Below are 21,346 nucleotides of genomic sequence, written 5' to 3' on the forward strand. Positions count from 1 at the left end.
GACAATATTTTACCTCAGCCTCTAGCACATATACAGAAATTTATATAAATATGTGATGAAATGGTCTCGACCTTCTTTTCTGCATTTAGAGCCATTTCATGTGTAATTTTTGCAATTCATTCAGCTGAAATATATATGCATTTCTCTGAATTATAACACTGCTTGAAAAGCGTACAGTACAAATACTCATTTTCGTGTATTTAACGTATACCATTTCAAATGCGAAATATGTATTTTGGGGTGGGTCGGAAAAAAACACATGCACTTTTGAATGTTTAATATTGCTTAGTTTTAGTAATGATGGACATCAATTTGTGGAGTGGGTGTCGTGTTCTTATCCAGGACCCTAATTCGATATTCCCGATTTATGCCCTTGTGAGGTTATAATCAATAATGTTCTGACAAAGGCATAAGAATCAGATTCATATTCAGTAATAGCCCATGCAATCCAAAGCACAGCACGGCTACTCCCATCAACTCCTAGAAAGCACAACGCGTTCTTTAAACAAACCAAGCCTCCAGCAGCCCGGGAAAACCCCCCTGCTTTTGTTTTGATTTGAACAAGAACTCTTGAAGTCCTGCAAGAACTGTTAGTTCTTGGTGACATCTTATGTCCAACCTTACGTCAAACCCGGCACCTTTCAGGTATACAATACCAACAGTTGCCTTAAGCAAAGACACGGTGGTTTGGAGCAGAGCGGCCGTCTACTTGCCCGAGAGCCCAGCTGATGCGAGTGCCCGCGGAAGCCTCCCCTCCTGTTTGACGCACTGAGAGAGACGCTTTCTATTTCTCCAGCCGAGAAAATCCAATTCCGGTGTTTTCAGACTACCCTTGCGGGTTGCTGGAATATCGAGTCCTGAGGAAAGAGATACCAGACCTCCCACATTCTATTACCAAGGTACGGAGCTGATTAAACCATTAGGAGAATTCTTGATGCAGATTCTTGGCAAAATTATCTTAACCAACTTAACTTAACATCGCTACTTACTTGTCCCTTCCCACGTATTAGGCTTAGGTCAGGTACACCGGGGTAGACATAGCTAGAAGCACCAGTTGAGCCTTTTAGTCAATGTATTTATGTATGTATATATTTTATCCATTTTAAAGTATCATATGGCTAAGAAACCGTATCAATGCTTTTACAGTATTATTTCATAATACTACTTTTACTGTACACACTCTACTTTACTTTAAGTATTGCAATTGTGGCAATTCATTTCTCTTGCATGAGAAAGAAGACTGCTCAATAAATAACACCTTTTTATTGAAAACGCCTGTCTCTCTATTTCTCTGCACTCTGGTGAAACTAAGTATGCACTGCTGACTGAGTGAAATATCTGTCTAATGTTTTCACACAACTCTAGAGGTATGCTCTTATTCTGAGGGAGCAAAGTTGTCATGTTTATGCGGTAGTCGGAAACTGAATCCCTTCTTGTCTGAGCCAGGGAAGGTTATCCATCCCTCTTCATTAAAGAAAGTTTCCAGTGACCTCTGAGCTAGCTGGCGCAAACTTAAATTAAGTTTAACATAGTCAGTAGAGACCTAGATGACCTCAGTCCTACGTCTACACTGCTGTTTATGTTATTCCAATGCGCAGAGCATATTGGGAAAATAGGAACTACACTACATGGCGCCCAACGTTTGGTAAGGCGATAATCTAACGCAAGACAATAGAGTAACTCAGTCGTGCTTTTTCACACAGAACCATTTTCCCCTAAAAACTCCAATAGACGTCTGGAGTGGGTGAAAGATTAATATCCGCCGGAACTTAGTAGGATGAGAATCCTATGTATTAGTTTCTGATTTTGATCAACGTTGAAGGATACAGTGTTCCAAAATATTGTGCACCTAATCTTTGTTTCCTTGAAACGTGATCTGCAACAGGAAACTTTCAGTCAGTTAAAATGACATTAAGTGACGAAGAAAGGGAGCGAGCAAGACTAGCAGCTCAACTCTTAGAGGAAGACACATGTCTTCATGAAACTGAACCAAATGCTATACTCATTCCGGTCAATCTAAGAAGAACTATAACTCTAAAACTTATAGAAAATGGCCTGACACCGCGAGGTGGTACAGTCATATTCGTGATAGAGGCACACGAATATCGGCAGACAGAGGTATTCTATTAATGGATACACTTTCCAGCAGCACACGCTACGACAAAAGACTTCCACTATTATAAAATAGAGGAACCTCCGGATGAATACACTCCTTTCGAGGAGATTTAAATTCCACTAAAATACCAAGAGCACCTGCTCTGGTTTAAAGGCGCCCTAAAACATAATAATCACATCACCAGGCTCGGTCCACTAGGTAGACCAAGAGAAACGGGGCCGGTCCTATGCAACTATGCAACACACCCAGACTACGAAATAATGTCAAGCGAACAACTCCTATTTAAACTAAAGGAATTAACAAAGGCATATAGAGAATTAGTTCAATTGGCAAGGGATGATATAAAGAACCTCCAGAAACTGAAGGAAACAGATATAGCAGCCCAACCATTGGAACTTTCCAGAATTATAGAAGAATCCTATGAAGAGCTAGGAAGAGATAGTTTTTGTGGGAAACCGATAAAACCCCAACTAACTGAAAATCCTGAAAAAACATTTATTAAAAATAATTTAAAAACTCCAAAAAAGAGTTGGGAAGGTAATAAACAAACCATTCCCAGGGGAAAACGTTTCCAGTCCAGAGGAAGGTCTCCTCAGCGTAGAGAGAGATCTCCAGGCCGAGAAGACAAATCTCCCCAAAGGGAACCCTCTGAAAAAATATACAACCTTAGAGATAGGGATAAAATAAGAAAACCAGACAAATATCAAGATGTTGATGCACGTCCCACTAGATCATTCTCACTGAATCCTTCTCGATCTTCCTCACAGAAATCGGAAAGAAGAGGACGGTCAGTACACTGAGAAGAGCACGCCAAGTCCAAAGACAAGGAACCTGCTCATCAAAGTAAAAAAAAAAAAAAAATTCCCAGAAAGAAGGTAGCAAGTATTAAGATTAAACATGCCGAGGATACTGAGGACACAGCTGAAAAACGGAGAGTGGGCACAGAAAATACTAGACAGCGGAGCAGAAGTGACCATAGCTCACAAGACCCTGATGAATCTTCTGGAGACAATGGACACAAATGAATACATTCAAGTGGAAACTGCAGACACACGAGTTAGTGTGCCCCATAAGCTATATGAAATAACATTACGTATAGAGGGAGATAAAACCAGGAAAATAAAAAGTCTCTTTTGGGAAAAACTTTCAAAAGGCTATGACATTCTGTTAGCTGAAAAAGACTGGCCACCAGAGTTTGTCAGGGAGTGCCCTCATGGCGAAGAAGTGATTATGCCTGCCTTCTCGAATCATATCCCGATTCATAAAAAATTTACTTATGCAAGAAAATGGGCAGTAGCCCAAGCTCCTGCTTTGTACAAAAATCATGTAGGATGGGATGAGGACTCACCTCACCACAAGATCCAGTTAAAAAATCAGCCCACTGCACAAAGGCAGTACCCAGTTAAACAAGACTGGGAGATCTTAGATCAACTTGACTATCAAGGGGTGATCGAAACATGCTCCTCTCAAATGAACAATCCTTTGTTTCCTGTCTCCAAGCCAGATGATTCATATCGTCTAGTTTTGGACTACAGACACCTTAACTCCTGTTGTAAAACATTTGCAGTACAAAACTCACATAGTGCAGCATTAATGAATAACATTGTGCGCAAAAAATATAAAACGACATTAGACATCTCTAATGGATTCTTCTGTCAAAACATTGCACCAGAAAGCAGGTATTCGAACGCTTTCTCAATATTTGGGTCGCAAAACCAATTTTGCTGACTCCCACAGGGATTCAAGAATAGCCCGGGATTCTTCTCAGCAAGGGTAACAGAGTTAATACAAATATATGATGATGAAGCATTATCATATGTCGATGACATCTATCTCACAGACGATGACTTGGAGACTCACTTAAAAAGGGTGAACACCATAATACTTGGACTCGCCTCAGAGGGTTACAAATTCAACTTTAAAAAGTCACGAATTGGCCATCTAACTGTTCTATTTTTAGGTTATGAATTATCAAGTGAAGGCAAAAGCCTGGCAGACAATTTCTTAGAGAAATGTGCTATACTCGAAGCTCCAAAAACGCTGAAGAATTTACAATCACTACTAGGTTTCCTGAATTTCGGAAGAACATACATTCTAAATTATGCTGAGAGGGTTAAGCCTCTCTATGAATTAATAAAACCAGATTTCAAACAAACTAATTGGACTCAGAAACACACAGAAATTTTGAGATCACCACAAACAGACATGTTAACAAAAACAAAATTACAAACACGTGAGAACACACGCAATCTTGTAATCCGAGTCATCCCAGGAAGATGCGGATTCACATACCTGACCTCTAATGAGGGAGAAACGGTACCTATAGCTTACAAATCACATTTGTACACTGAAGCTGAAATGAAATTCAGCTCCACAGAGAACATTCTAACTGCGGTCAGAACTGCTGTAGCTAAAGAAAAAGCCCTAGCCCAAGGCAGAAGAATATTTGTTCTTTCAGAAGAAACAGCCCTTGAGGCGTTAACAAGTCCTCGTAACCTAGTTAAAGGAGTATTAGATCCAAAATGGATAAAATGGGAAAATTCTTTTGCTACAGAAGACGTGAAATACTATTTTGACCCAAAACTGAAAAAACTAGATGATCTAGTATATGAACGCGAATATCCTTTGCCAGCTGAAATTCTGTCTCTAGAAAAGTACACTTGTGTAATCTACATGGACAGATTTGCACAACACTACAATGTAGTGGAAAAATCGTACAAAGCAGCGCGCGCGATTGTTAAAGGTCGCTGGCGCTCTGGTAAATTCAGACCGATGATTACCAAAACTGAATTAATCAGAAACTGTTCAGCTGAACGAGCTGAAATAAGAACTTTAAAGATGGCGCTTGAAATTGCTGATCGCGAATTCCCCACACTAATAGTGTGCGATTCGTATTTCTGCATCAAATCCTATAACAGTGACATGCAGACATGGATCAAAAATGGTTACAAAGATGACAAAAGTGCCACAATAAAGCATAAAAGGCTTTGGGAACAGGTAGTTCTTTTACAGAAAGAACTACGAAAGACTCACGTGATACACGCATTGAGTCATCGACGTGATGGCGTTCACGTTGCAGGGAATTCATTGGCTAACACAGCCATAGCGGAAGCGGCTCGCCCAGCTTCCTTAGCCACTGAAAAGCGTTCCGAAAAACACATAGATGGGGAAACCATGCTAGCGGTAAAAGCCTCATTAAAAGGCGATTATTCGGCATTACCTCTCAACTATCCACTCAGTAATACATACATAATTGATGCAAACTCCGTTCCGTTTGCTCGAATCCCTGGAGCGGGGGATAGGGTAAATCCAAACACAAACAGGAGAATCTTCTTACTACAAGAAGCACATATGGGGTTGGGTCTGAGGCACCAAGAAATCCAGAAATCTCTGATGGACCTACAATCAGAGTACTGGTGGTCGGGAATGAGCGTAGATATCTACTATTTTGCAAAAAATTGCGAGGACTGCAACAGAGATCGCAGTTGTGAACCGGTCTAGCCTGTAGCCCAGATACCATTACTAGAAAGATTAAGGCTATCTTTAACGCAGAAATCCAGTCGGAGAAATGCGTCCCCATAAAAATTAAGACAGAATTCAATTAAAAATGTAGATCACCACACTCGGCTGATGCCAGAACTGTTATAAAAGATTTGCGAGTCTTTATCGGCACATACGCAATTGGCATACTACATTCTGATCAGGGTCCTGCGTTTAGCTCTCGAACTTACAAAGAGGCCATGAACAGTATGGGCCTCGCATTGCGGTATTCTTCCCCCTTCCATCCTGAGGGAAATGCGGTTGTGGAAAGAAAAAACTGGGACATAAAGCAATCTATAACGGCGAGGGTATTAGCTTCAGGTGATGGGTGGGACAAATATTTAACAAGTGTCCAACGTAGTCTTAATAATCTGCCAAGAAATTCTCTAAAAGGTCTCACTCCAAACAAACTATTGTTCGGAACTAGAATGCTTATTCAGGACCTACCTAGATAGTCACACTTCAGTGGTAGAAGAAAAAAGCTTTGATATCAAAGATCGTTTGGCTGTTTTATTATTATTATTATTATTATTATTATTATTGCAGTTTTGTATAGCGCGTAGTTACCCAGGAGCATCCCAGCGCTTTTAGAACAGAGGTAATGGTCGTGGATGCTCAAGGACAGCAGTTGGCAAAGAGATGAGTTTTCAACTGCTTGCGAAAATGAAGGAGGCTAGTTTCAGCATGCAAACTTAAGGGGAGTGAATTCCAGAGCACGGCAACATTCACAGAAAATCTTCTTCCCTCCGTGCGGGCCTTTTTGACTTTCGGAGTCTTGAGAAGATGTTTTTGGTCCGAACGTAGAGTTCTGCTAGCCTTGTAAGGTGTAACCAAGCTATGCAGAACAGGAGGGCCTATGCCTTGCAGAATTTTGTGCGCCAGACAAAGGGATTTAAATGTCACCCTTTCGCGCACCGGTAACTAGTGCAAAACCCTCATAGCTGGTTTGGCCGACCGTGACATGGGAATATTTTCAAGTACTCGAGCTGCAGCATTTTGGATTTGTTGCAGTTTATTCAACGTTGCCTCTGGGGCACCCAGATAAATGGCATTACTGTAATCAAGACTGGATACAATCAGCCCCTGAATAAGAAGCTGCCGTGATAGCAAGGGGAGCAGAGGGAGTACTTTCCGCACCAACCGGAGAAGGCCAAAACAGACCCCTGCCAATTTAGTAGCCTGGGTCCTGAGGGAGAGATCTTGCTCCAACCAGATCCCAAGGCTCTAAATCTCCTCCTTGGGATTCGGAGGTGGGCCCAGACAACTGGGCTAGGCCATCGCAGGGAAAGGGGATCCTTTATGCCCCAACATCATAATTTTGGTTTTTGAACCGTTCAGCTTTAGTGCTGACTCCCCCATCCATGTATGGATTTTGGACAGGCAGGAGTACAGTTGGTCGGGACTTTCAGTGGCCTGGGAAAGGGCGAACACTAACTGCGTATCGTCGGCATAGCTCACGATTTTGATGTTATAAGGAGCAACCATATCCTCCAAGGGGGCCATATACACATTAAACAATATGGGACTCAAGGAGGAGCCCTGCGGTACCCCACAATGGAGGTGGATGGATGCCGAAAGTGCACTACCTTCCCATACCTGATAGGTCCGGTCACTGAGAAAAGATCGAAGCCATCTCAGTGCCTTCCCCGTCACCCGGACATCTGACAGTCGCTGAAGTAACACTTGATGGTTAACAGGATCTAAATGAAAAAAGAAAAAACCTGAGTAACATAAAGTTGAAACAACAGTCGACATCCACTGAAGAAAAACCACCTGTCCCAGCAAGACCTGTCTGGATTCCAAACATCGGGGATCTGGTCAGAGAAAAGATCGCGGTAAAGAAGGAATTTGGGCCTTCATACAGAAAAGCAGTACCTGTCTTAGCTATCAACGGAACAAGATCAGTAGTACTACCGCCCCTTGCTGGTAAAAAGGAGAACCGAGTTGTATCCATCGACCTGGTAAAACCACAATCATGTGGCCAATAATAAGTAGTAGGCCCAGTGGACTCCCAAGAAATAGCAGAATACCAAAGTTTGCTACAATCCAAGAGGCCCATGCTGAGAGACTAATCAAATTGGAGAAATCAGCAATGAATAAAAAAGGACTGTGCAATAATGCCATGGAACTGGTGCCTCTTGAAACCCAAATAATAACAGTTCGTCAAGAAACACCAATCTATAATGATGTAGCCTCAGACTATTCTAATGAAACAAAGAAAATGTAAAAGCAAATGAAAATCCAGAAGCATTTCCAACAATCGACAGAACTGCATCAGGCTACTTCATCAACTTCGACAATTTCTCTGAAGACCCAAGCGAACATGAAGAAACGCCTCCAACACAAAGTTTTAAAAACTAATTGAACTTTTCCAATAACTAAAAAAGACTGACCTAATTTCACCATGGATTGAATTTTGGATTATGTTAGGTGTACTTTTCCTCCTGCTTTGGCTCATCATGGTTATATGTTTGGGAAGATTCATTGAAGGAAAATATAGTACAATGGACACAGCAAGTCAGAACATCAACTTGGTCCTAAAGCAACACACATCTTCTCACATCGAGAAAAGAGAACTATCATCAGTAAGCATCACAGCCATTCCAGTACCCGGTGGGGTAGCATGGGACAGAACTGATTATGACATTTTGACCCGGTCGAGCTTTTAAAGTATCCCCACCAGCTCAAGATTTCATTAAGTGATTTTGTAACAACTAGTACCTTCTCTGATGACTGGGACTTTGAAAACATCAATAATATGATGTTCGATTTAGTAATGTCAGCAAAATTTACAGAACAAGATTACTTGCAGGGTTTATCCAATTATGAAGAGCTTTACTGCTACAACCATTATGGTGATCACTATTTGCATAAAAGTGCTCAGCCTAGAAATGTTTTATCTTTTAACCAGTGGGAACACAGTCCTACTCCACCAAAAGGCAGTTAAAAAAAGGTTTCTGATAAATTCCAATACTTCTCAGGACTTAATAACAGTGACCCAAGAACGTTTTATTTTAAAATGTCAAATAGAACAGGAATGAAAACAATGTTGACAAATACTAAATTGATTTATTCAGAAAAATGTTATGACAAAATGTCTACATTAGGTTTCGAAATTGGGAAAAACACCATTGAAATAAAAACAATCTGGGGTTCCAAATATTGGCAAGTGCAAGGCCTAGAAGCACTGTTTAGGGCCTGCATGATCCCAGAACAAATTATTTTCTTGAATGACACAATTCAACAAACTACTTGTCTTGGCCTTGCTAAGATAAAAGACATGAAAACACCATCTATTCCAAAACCCATGCCTGATAGTGACAGCACTACTGATGTGGAGATAGACGTTTCTAATATTTTATACCAAAACAGAACACATACTGATTGGAAAAAGTGGTTGATCTGGCCAACAGACACAAATAACTGTCAAGATAGATTCCTGAACAAAACACAGGGGTTCAAAATGACCAGACCAGACCCTTGATATTCCCAGAGACAACATCCAGGGATAGTTGCAACATACAGTGTAGGGAAACTATGCCTTGAGTGGCTACAGAAATCCACACTGGCTGAAATTAAGCAACACTTGACTTTACTTAAAGACGGTGCTGACTTGCGTGATTTCTTAATGGGACCACGCAAACAGCGTCAAAATCGTTTCATAGCGGCCGGTATATACACTGCATACAATGAAGCATGGAAAGTAATGTAAATTGAGACAGCAGAAAAAATACGAGAAATTGATCGTATTAATTTGGAAAAATCACTTTCTGTTGTGGACAATGGGTTAACGACTCTGTCTTCCAGAATATATTCACTGGACAGTATTGTATCATCTGCCTTTGATATAATAGAGCAGGACTTACTAATGCTACAACATGGTCAGTCTCAATTACGTTCTATTGTACAGCTTGGATGGACGTTGCAAAATCTGCGTTCAGGCTACGTACCATGGCGTTTAATCAACACAACGTCATTATTCGGTCTCTTTAACCTTACTGATAAACAAATTAGTTTGGCACAAAAAGGAGCAGATTATACAATCCTGAGCATTGAAAAGCTCGAGAGATTACCATTGACAATGTGAGAAAGACCTGTCATTGAATGGATAATACATGGAACGATTACAATTCCGATAACAACTTTCCAGTTTAACTACTGTCAAGAGTATATACCAGCAGGCCAGTATGAAAGGTTGAGTAAAGAATACATCAAATCAACCTGGGTTTTACCTTATACACACAGATGTTATAGTGAAGGAAACAGAGAGGTATTTCGTAGTGGTAAAAATTGTAAAAAAACACTAAGCGGTACACTTCTGTGTCAAGGAATTAATTTGCATGGAGCCTGCGAAGGGTCTTCAAATAACCTTTCATGTCATCTACATGGCACGCCTGCAAAACAGATAGAGCCATTTTTTAGACCACTTTCTATTGGTAGTTACATTCTAATAAGTGACCACAGCTGTTGTGGCATGCTGCCAGGAAAAGCCTATCTGACAACTGTAACTTCCAGGGCCGTTTGCTGCATGCAAGTATTGCATCCACACAGCAATCCAGATATGGTGGCTGCGTTGTGGCCTCGGTTGAATATCTCTTCTATTTGAATTGATACTTTAAGCAGAATTAAGTCTATTCTTTTACAAACAACTGTGCCTCTAACGTCATCAAAAGAAACATATGATCTGCAAGTTGCAAGGACAACAGCAGAGATACATACCCTTTTATCAACAAATTGCCCCGTACATTTCGTAGAAGTGTTAAGCCAAATCTTAAACATGTCTGATACCAGTGGCATCGCACATGTATTTAAGAAATTTTATCGGGACTGTTAACACCATTTGAAACAGTTCTGAGCATCTTCCCGAATTTTGTCCATTCTGTCTTTGGCAGCCTACCCTTAATCTTGGGACTCGTGTCAGGAATTTTATTTTTGCTTCTTCTGCACCGATATGGCAAGCCAATCCACAGGCAAGACTCTAGCAACAATGGAAGAAACAATCCTAGCAATACGATACCGAGACCGTATCACTACGGTCCTCGGATTGACCCGGCTAAGAGATCTAAGTACAACCTGGTTTCTTTCATTCAGACCGATCTGGCAAGATTGCATCATACCTGTGCTTCGATGTCTGCTATGCGGAGAAGAATGCGTGTTGGACATCTGTCTTACACTACAATCAGCAATACCAATGGATATCGATACTTTGCTAGGTCCGGTAATGACTCATGCATCGTGTTGTCCCCAGCTGCTACCGATTCTGATGACGGCATTCGTTGAGACTTCACCACTACGAGTATGTGGCGGTGAGGTAAGAGAGGAAAGCAGCACCGAACAGGTACAGCCTTCTGTGAGCATTGCTTATCCAACCATCGATGATAGCACTCACGCAGAGAACTGCACAGTTGCAGCATTTTCATACTTGGTCGAACTTTCACCTGATGTGGTAGACCAATTTTTTGTGGGTATGTCTGAGATAATGTTCTCTCCAGTTAACGAGAATGGGCCTTATTTATGAAGGCCTTACGTCAGTTTTGCGCCGCCGGTGCGTCACTTTTTGTGACGCACCAGCGGCGTACAAAATGCGCCTTGTTGCGCCATATTTAAAAAGTGACGCATCTAGGTAGATGCGTCACTTTTTAAACCCCTGCGCCACATTATACCTGCGTCAGGTATAATGTATGCAGAGGGGGCGTTCCCCCGCAAAAAGCCTCGTATAGTGACGCAGTGAAATCTATGAGATTTCACTGCGTCACTTTTAGGATGCTGTTGCGTCAAAATCTTGCGCCTGCCTCACAGCAGGCATAAGACTGACGCAAGCCCTTTCACATGGGGCTTTCCCCATGTGAAAGGACGCATTGCTGGAGTTGCATCACTTTTGTGACACACTCCAGCAATGCGTCTCTTTTGCGCTTACAGATGCGTCAGAAATACTGACGTATCTGTAAGTCCTTGCGACATGATTCGTCATACATTAAATATGACGCATCAGAAATGTCGCAAGGAGTGCGCACTGAAAAGTGACGCATCGCTGCTTTCACGCAGCGGTGCGTCATTTCTCATAAATGAGGCCCAATAACTCTTAATAAAAACAATGAGCACACAGCGTTCCCTGAACTCTGAATTCGGCCTTCAGTTTTTGATAAACAAAGCTACAGAAAATATTTGGAACTTTTACCCTGAAAGCGAAATTATTTTTGCCCATATTTTCAAAATATTTACTTTTTTTGGCACATGGTACTGTGCTTAAAGTAGAACTATTCTTAGAGAACAGAGCTTCTATTTTAGGATACTAGAGACAATATTTTACCTCAGCCTCTAGCACATATACAGAAATTTATATAAATATGTGATGAAATGGTCTCGACCTTCTTTTCTGCATTTAGAGCCATTTCATGTGTAATTTTTGCAATTCATTCAGCTGAAATATATATGCATTTCTCTGAATTATAACACTGCTTGAAAAGCGTACAGTACAAATACTCATTTTCGTGTATTTAACGTATACCATTTCAAATGCGAAATATGTATTTTGGGGTGGGTCGGAAAAAAACACATGCACTTTTGAATGTTTAATATTGCTTAGTTTTAGTAATGATGGACATCAATTTGTGGAGTGGGTGTCGTGTTCTTATCCAGGACCCTAATTCGATATTCCCGATTTATGCCCTTGTGAGGTTATAATCAATAATGTTCTGACAAAGGCATAAGAATCAGATTCATATTCAGTAATAGCCCATGCAATCCAAAGCACAGCACGGCTACTCCCATCAACTCCTAGAAAGCACAACGCGTTCTTTAAACAAACCAAGCCTCCAGCAGCCCGGGAAAACCCCCCTGCTTTTGTTTTGATTTGAACAAGAACTCTTGAAGTCCTGCAAGAACTGTTAGTTCTTGGTGACATCTTATGTCCAACCTTACGTCAAACCCGGCACCTTTCAGGTATACAATACCAACAGTTGCCTTAAGCAAAGACACGGTGGTTTGGAGCAGAGCGGCCGTCTACTTGCCCGAGAGCCCAGCTGATGCGAGTGCCCGCGGAAGCCTCCCCTCCTGTTTGACGCACTGAGAGAGACGCTTTCTATTTCTCCAGCCGAGAAAATCCAATTCCGGTGTTTTCAGACTACCCTTGCGGGTTGCTGGAATATCGAGTCCTGAGGAAAGAGATACCAGACCTCCCACATTCTATTACCAAGGTACGGAGCTGATTAAACCATTAGGAGAATTCTTGATGCAGATTCTTGGCAAAATTATCTTAACCAACTTAACTTAACATCGCTACTTACTTGTCCCTTCCCACGTATTAGGCTTAGGTCAGGTACACCGGGGTAGACATAGCTAGAAGCACCAGTTGAGCCTTTTAGTCAATGTATTTATGTATGTATATATTTTATCCATTTTAAAGTATCATATGGCTAAGAAACCGTATCAATGCTTTTACAGTATTATTTCATAATACTACTTTTACTGTACACACTCTACTTTACTTTAAGTATTGCAATTGTGGCAATTCATTTCTCTTGCATGAGAAAGAAGACTGCTCAATAAATAACACCTTTTTATTGAAAACGCCTGTCTCTCTATTTCTCTGCACTCTGGTGAAACTAAGTATGCACTGCTGACTGAGTGAAATATCTGTCTAATGTTTTCACACAACTCTAGAGGTATGCTCTTATTCTGAGGGAGCAAAGTTGTCATGTTTATGCGGTAGTCGGAAACTGAATCCCTTCTTGTCTGAGCCAGGGAAGGTTATCCATCCCTCTTCATTAAAGAAAGTTTCCAGTGACCTCTGAGCTAGCTGGCGCAAACTTAAATTAAGTTTAACATAGTCAGTAGAGACCTAGATGACCTCAGTCCTACGTCTACACTGCTGTTTATGTTATTCCAATGCGCAGAGCATATTGGGAAAATAGGAACTACACTACATGGCGCCCAACGTTTGGTAAGGCGATAATCTAACGCAAGACAATAGAGTAACTCAGTCGTGCTTTTTCACACAGAACCATTTTCCCCTAAAAACTCCAATAGACGTCTGGAGTGGGTGAAAGATTAATATCCGCCGGAACTTAGTAGGATGAGAATCCTATGTATTAGTTTCTGATTTTGATCAACGTTGAAGGATACAGTGTTCCAAAATATTGTGCACCTAATCTTTGTTTCCTTGAAACGTGATCTGCAACAGGAAACTTTCAGTCAGTTAAAATGACATTAAGTGACGAAGAAAGGGAGCGAGCAAGACTAGCAGCTCAACTCTTAGAGGAAGACACATGTCTTCATGAAACTGAACCAAATGCTATACTCATTCCGGTCAATCTAAGAAGAACTATAACTCTAAAACTTATAGAAAATGGCCTGACACCGCGAGGTGGTACAGTCATATTCGTGATAGAGGCACACGAATATCGGCAGACAGAGGTATTCTATTAATGGATACACTTTCCAGCAGCACACGCTACGACAAAAGACTTCCACTATTATAAAATAGAGGAACCTCCGGATGAATACACTCCTTTCGAGGAGATTTAAATTCCACTAAAATACCAAGAGCACCTGCTCTGGTTTAAAGGCGCCCTAAAACATAATAATCACATCACCAGGCTCGGTCCACTAGGTAGACCAAGAGAAACGGGGCCGGTCCTATGCAACTATGCAACACACCCAGACTACGAAATAATGTCAAGCGAACAACTCCTATTTAAACTAAAGGAATTAACAAAGGCATATAGAGAATTAGTTCAATTGGCAAGGGATGATATAAAGAACCTCCAGAAACTGAAGGAAACAGATATAGCAGCCCAACCATTGGAACTTTCCAGAATTATAGAAGAATCCTATGAAGAGCTAGGAAGAGATAGTTTTTGTGGGAAACCGATAAAACCCCAACTAACTGAAAATCCTGAAAAAACATTTATTAAAAATAATTTAAAAACTCCAAAAAAGAGTTGGGAAGGTAATAAACAAACCATTCCCAGGGGAAAACGTTTCCAGTCCAGAGGAAGGTCTCCTCAGCGTAGAGAGAGATCTCCAGGCCGAGAAGACAAATCTCCCCAAAGGGAACCCTCTGAAAAAATATACAACCTTAGAGATAGGGATAAAATAAGAAAACCAGACAAATATCAAGATGTTGATGCACGTCCCACTAGATCATTCTCACTGAATCCTTCTCGATCTTCCTCACAGAAATCGGAAAGAAGAGGACGGTCAGTACACTGAGAAGAGCACGCCAAGTCCAAAGACAAGGAACCTGCTCATCAAAGTAAAAAAAAAAAAAAAATTCCCAGAAAGAAGGTAGCAAGTATTAAGATTAAACATGCCGAGGATACTGAGGACACAGCTGAAAAACGGAGAGTGGGCACAGAAAATACTAGACAGCGGAGCAGAAGTGACCATAGCTCACAAGACCCTGATGAATCTTCTGGAGACAATGGACACAAATGAATACATTCAAGTGGAAACTGCAGACACACGAGTTAGTGTGCCCCATAAGCTATATGAAATAACATTACGTATAGAGGGAGATAAAACCAGGAAAATAAAAAGTCTCTTTTGGGAAAAACTTTCAAAAGGCTATGACATTCTGTTAGCTGAAAAAGACTGGCCACCAGAGTTTGTCAGGGAGTGCCCTCATGGCGAAGAAGTGATTATGCCTGCCTTCTCGAATCATATCCCGATTCATAAAAAATTTACTTATGCAAGAAAATGGGCAGTAGCCCAAGCTCCTGCTTTGTACAAAAATCATGTAGGATGGGATGAGGACTCACCTCACCACAAGATCCAGTTAAAAAATCAGCCCACTGCACAAAGGCAGTACCCAGTTAAACAAGACTGGGAGATCTTAGATCAACTTGACTATCAAGGGGTGATCGAAACATGCTCCTCTCAAATGAACAATCCTTTGTTTCCTGTCTCCAAGCCAGATGATTCATATCGTCTAGTTTTGGACTACAGACACCTTAACTCCTGTTGTAAAACATTTGCAGTACAAAACTCACATAGTGCAGCATTAATGAATAACATTGTGCGCAAAAAATATAAAACGACATTAGACATCTCTAATGGATTCTTCTGTCAAAACATTGCACCAGAAAGCAGGTATTCGAACGCTTTCTCAATATTTGGGTCGCAAAACCAATTTTGCTGACTCCCACAGGGATTCAAGAATAGCCCGGGATTCTTCTCAGCAAGGGTAACAGAGTTAATACAAATATATGATGATGAAGCATTATCATATGTCGATGACATCTATCTCACAGACGATGACTTGGAGACTCACTTAAAAAGGGTGAACACCATAATACTTGGACTCGCCTCAGAGGGTTACAAATTCAACTTTAAAAAGTCACGAATTGGCCATCTAACTGTTCTATTTTTAGGTTATGAATTATCAAGTGAAGGCAAAAGCCTGGCAGACAATTTCTTAGAGAAATGTGCTATACTCGAAGCTCCAAAAACGCTGAAGAATTTACAATCACTACTAGGTTTCCTGAATTTCGGAAGAACATACATTCTAAATTATGCTGAGAGGGTTAAGCCTCTCTATGAATTAATAAAACCAGATTTCAAACAAACTAATTGGACTCAGAAACACACAGAAATTTTGAGATCACCACAAACAGACATGTTAACAAAAACAAAATTACAAACACGTGAGAACACACGCAATCTTGTAATCCGAGTCATCCCAGGAAGATGCGGATTCACATACCTGACCTCTAATGAGGGAGAAACGGTACCTATAGCTTACAAATCACATTTGTACACTGAAGCTGAAATGAAATTCAGCTCCACAGAGAACATTCTAACTGCGGTCAGAACTGCTGTAGCTAAAGAAAAAGCCCTAGCCCAAGGCAGAAGAATATTTGTTCTTTCAGAAGAAACAGCCCTTGAGGCGTTAACAAGTCCTCGTAACCTAGTTAAAGGAGTATTAGATCCAAAATGGATAAAATGGGAAAATTCTTTTGCTACAGAAGACGTGAAATACTATTTTGACCCAAAACTGAAAAAACTAGATGATCTAGTATATGAACGCGAATATCCTTTGCCAGCTGAAATTCTGTCTCTAGAAAAGTACACTTGTGTAATCTACATGGACAGATTTGCACAACACTACAATGTAGTGGAAAAATCGTACAAAGCAGCGCGCGCGATTGTTAAAGGTCGCTGGCGCTCTGGTAAATTCAGACCGATGATTACCAAAACTGAATTAATCAGAAACTGTTCAGCTGAACGAGCTGAAATAAGAACTTTAAAGATGGCGCTTGAAATTGCTGATCGCGAATTCCCCACACTAATAGTGTGCGATTCGTATTTCTGCATCAAATCCTATAACAGTGACATGCAGACATGGATCAAAAATGGTTACAAAGATGACAAAAGTGCCACAATAAAGCATAAAAGGCTTTGGGAACAGGTAGTTCTTTTACAGAAAGAACTACGAAAGACTCACGTGATACACGCATTGAGTCATCGACGTGATGGCGTTCACGTTGCAGGGAATTCATTGGCTAACACAGCCATAGCGGAAGCGGCTCGCCCAGCTTCCTTAGCCACTGAAAAGCGTTCCGAAAAACACATAGATGGGGAAACCATGCTAGCGGTAAAAGCCTCATTAAAAGGCGATTATTCGGCATTACCTCTCAACTATCCACTCAGTAATACATACATAATTGATGCAAACTCCGTTCCGTTTGCTCGAATCCCTGGAGCGGGGGATAGGGTAAATCCAAACACAAACAGGAGAATCTTCTTACTACAAGAAGCACATATGGGGTTGGGTCTGAGGCACCAAGAAATCCAGAAATCTCTGATGGACCTACAATCAGAGTACTGGTGGTCGGGAATGAGCGTAGATATCTACTATTTTGCAAAAAATTGCGAGGACTGCAACAGAGATCGCAGTTGTGAACCGGTCTAGCCTGTAGCCCAGATACCATTACTAGAAAGATTAAGGCTATCTTTAACGCAGAAATCCAGTCGGAGAAATGCGTCCCCATAAAAATTAAGACAGAATTCAATTAAAAATGTAGATCACCACACTCGGCTGATGCCAGAACTGTTATAAAAGATTTGCGAGTCTTTATCGGCACATACGCAATTGGCATACTACATTCTGATCAGGGTCCTGCGTTTAGCTCTCGAACTTACAAAGAGGCCATGAACAGTATGGGCCTCGCATTGCGGTATTCTTCCCCCTTCCATCCTGAGGGAAATGCGGTTGTGGAAAGAAAAAACTGGGACATAAAGCAATCTATAACGGCGAGGGTATTAGCTTCAGGTGATGGGTGGGACAAATATTTAACAAGTGTCCAACGTAGTCTTAATAATCTGCCAAGAAATTCTCTAAAAGGTCTCACTCCAAACAAACTATTGTTCGGAACTAGAATGCTTATTCAGGACCTACCTAGATAGTCACACTTCAGTGGTAGAAGAAAAAAGCTTTGATATCAAAGATCGTTTGGCTGTTTTATTATTATTATTATTATTATTATTATTATTGCAGTTTTGTATAGCGCGTAGTTACCCAGGAGCATCCCAGCGCTTTTAGAACAGAGGTAATGGTCGTGGACGCTCAAGGACAGCAGTTGGCAAAGAGATGAGTTTTCAACTGCTTGCGAAAATGAAGGAGGCTAGTTTCAGCATGCAAACTTAAGGGGAGTGAATTCCAGAGCACGGCAACATTCACAGAAAATCTTCTTCCCTCCGTGCGGGCCTTTTTGACTTTCGGAGTCTTGAGAAGATGTTTTTGGTCCGAACGTAGAGTTCTGCTAGCCTTGTAAGGTGTAACCAAGCTATGCAGAACAGGAGGGCCTATGCCTTGCAGAATTTTGTGCGCCAGACAAAGGGATTTAAATGTCACCCTTTCGCGCACCGGTAACTAGTGCAAAACCCTCATAGCTGGTTTGGCCGACCGTGACATGGGAATATTTTCAAGTACTCGAGCTGCAGCATTTTGGATTTGTTGCAGTTTATTCAACGTTGCCTCTGGGGCACCCAGATAAATGGCATTACTGTAATCAAGACTGGATACAATCAGCCCCTGAATAAGAAGCTGCCGTGATAGCAAGGGGAGCAGAGGGAGTACTTTCCGCACCAACCGGAGAAGGCCAAAACAGACCCCTGCCAATTTAGTAGCCTGGGTCCTGAGGGAGAGATCTTGCTCCAACCAGATCCCAAGGCTCTAAATCTCCTCCTTGGGATTCGGAGGTGGGCCCAGACAACTGGGCTAGGCCATCGCAGGGAATGGGGATCCTTTATGCCCCAACATCATAATTTTGGTTTTTGAACCGTTCAGCTTTAGTGCTGACTCCCCCATCCATGTATGGATTTTGGACAGGCAGGAGTACAGTTGGTCGGGACTTTCAGTGGCCTGGGAAAGGGCGAACACTAACTGCGTATCGTCGGCATAGCTCACGATTTTGATGTTATAAGGAGCAACCATATCCTCCAAGGGGGCCATATACACATTAAACAATATGGGACTCAAGGAGGAGCCCTGCGGTACCCCACAATAGAGGTGGATGGATGCCGAAAGTGCACTACCTTCCCATACCTGATAGGTCCGGTCACTGAGAAAAGATCGAAGCCATCTCAGTGCCTTCCCCGTCACCCCGACATCTGACAGTCGCTGAAGTAACACTTGATGGTTAACAGGATCTAAATGAAAAAAGAAAAAACCTGAGTAACATAAAGTTGAAACAACAGTCGACATCCACTGAAGAAAAACCACCTGTCCCAGCAAGACCTGTCTGGATTCCAAACATTGGGGATCTGGTCAGAGAAAAGATCGCGGTAAAGAAGGAATTTGGGCCTTCATACAGAAAAGCAGTACCTGTCTTAGCTATCAACGGAACAAGATCAGTAGTACTACCGCCCCTTGCTGGTAAAAAGGAGAACCGAGTTGTTTCCATCGACCTGGTAAAACCACAATCATGTGGCCAATAATAAGTAGTAGGCCCAGTGGACTCCCAAGAAATAGCAGAATACCAAAGTTTGCTACAATCCAAGAGGCTCATGCTGAGAGACTAATCAAATTGGAGAAATCAGCAATGAATAAAAAAGGACTGTGCGATAATGCCATGGAACTGGTGCCTCTTGAAACCCAAATAATAACAGTTCGTCAAGAAACACCAATCTATAATGATGTAGCCTCAGACTATTCTAATGAAACAAAGAAAATGTAAAAGCAAATGAAAATCCAGAAGCATTTCCAACAATCGACAGAACTGCATCAGGCTACTTCATCAACTTCGACAATTTCTCTGAAGACCCAAGCGAACATGAAGAAACGCCTCCAACACAAAGTTTTAAAAACTAATTGAACTTTTCCAATAACTAAAAAAGACTGACCTAATTTCACCATGGATTGAATTTTGGATTATGTTAGGTGTACTTTTCCTCCTGCTTTGGCTCATCATGGTTATATGTTTGGGAAGATTCATTGAAGGAAAATATAGTACAATGGACACAGCAAGTCAGAACATCAACTTGGTCCTAAAGCAACACACATCTTCTCACATCGAGAAAAGAGAACTGTCATCAGTAAACATCACAGCCATTCCAGTACCCGGTGGGGTAGCATGGGACAGAACTGATTATGACATTTTGGACCCGGTCGAGCTTTTAAAGTATCCCCACCAGCTCAAGATTTCATTAAGTGATTTTGTAACAACTAGTACCTTCTCTGATGACTGGGACTTTGAAAACATCAATAATATGATGTTCGATTTAGTAATGTCAGCAAAATTTACAGAACAAGATTACTTGCAGGGTTTATCCAATTATGAAGAGCTTTACTGCTACAAACATTATGGTGATCACTATTTGCATAAAAGTGCTCAGCCTAGAAATGTTTTATCTTTTAACCAGTGGGAACACAGTCCTACTCCACCAAAAGGCAGTTAAAAAAAGGTTTCTGATAAATTCCAATACTTCTCAGGACTTAATAACAGTGACCCAAGAACGTTTTGTTTTAAAATGTCAAATAGAACAGGAATGAAAACAATGTTGACAAATACTAAATTGATTTATTCAGAAAAATGTTATGACAAAATGTCTACATTAGGTTTCGAAATTGGGAAAAACACCATTGAAATAAAAACAATCTGGGGTTCCAAAGATTGGCAAGTGCAAGGCCTAGAAGCACTGTTTAGGGCCTGCATGATCCCAGAACAAATTATTTTCTTGAATGACACAATTCAACAAACTACTTGTCTTGGCCTTGCTAAGATAAAAGACATGAAAACACCATCTATTCCAAAACCCATGCCTGATAGTGACAGCACTACTGATGTGGAGATAGACGTTTCTAATATTTTATACCAAAACAGAACACATACTGATTGGAAAAAGTGGTTGATCTGGCCAACAGACACGAATAACTGTCAAGATAGATTCCTGAACAAAACACAGGGGTTCAAAATGACCAGACCAGACCCTTGATATTCCCAGAGACAACATCCAGGGATAGTTGCAACATACAGTGTAGGGAAACTATGCCTTGAGTGGCTACAGAAATCCACACTGGCTGAAATTAAGCAACACTTGACTTTACTTAAAGACGGTGCTGACTTGCGTGATTTCTTAATGGGACCACGCAAACAGCGTCAAAATCGTTTCATAGCGGCCGGTATATACACTGCATACAATGAAGCATGGAAAGTAATGTAAATTGAGACAGCAGAAAAAATACGA

The sequence above is a fragment of the Lissotriton vulgaris genome, chromosome 8 (genome assembly GCF_964263255.1).
Source record: "Lissotriton vulgaris chromosome 8, aLisVul1.2, whole genome shotgun sequence".
Classification (NCBI taxonomy): Eukaryota; Metazoa; Chordata; class Amphibia; order Caudata; family Salamandridae; genus Lissotriton; species Lissotriton vulgaris.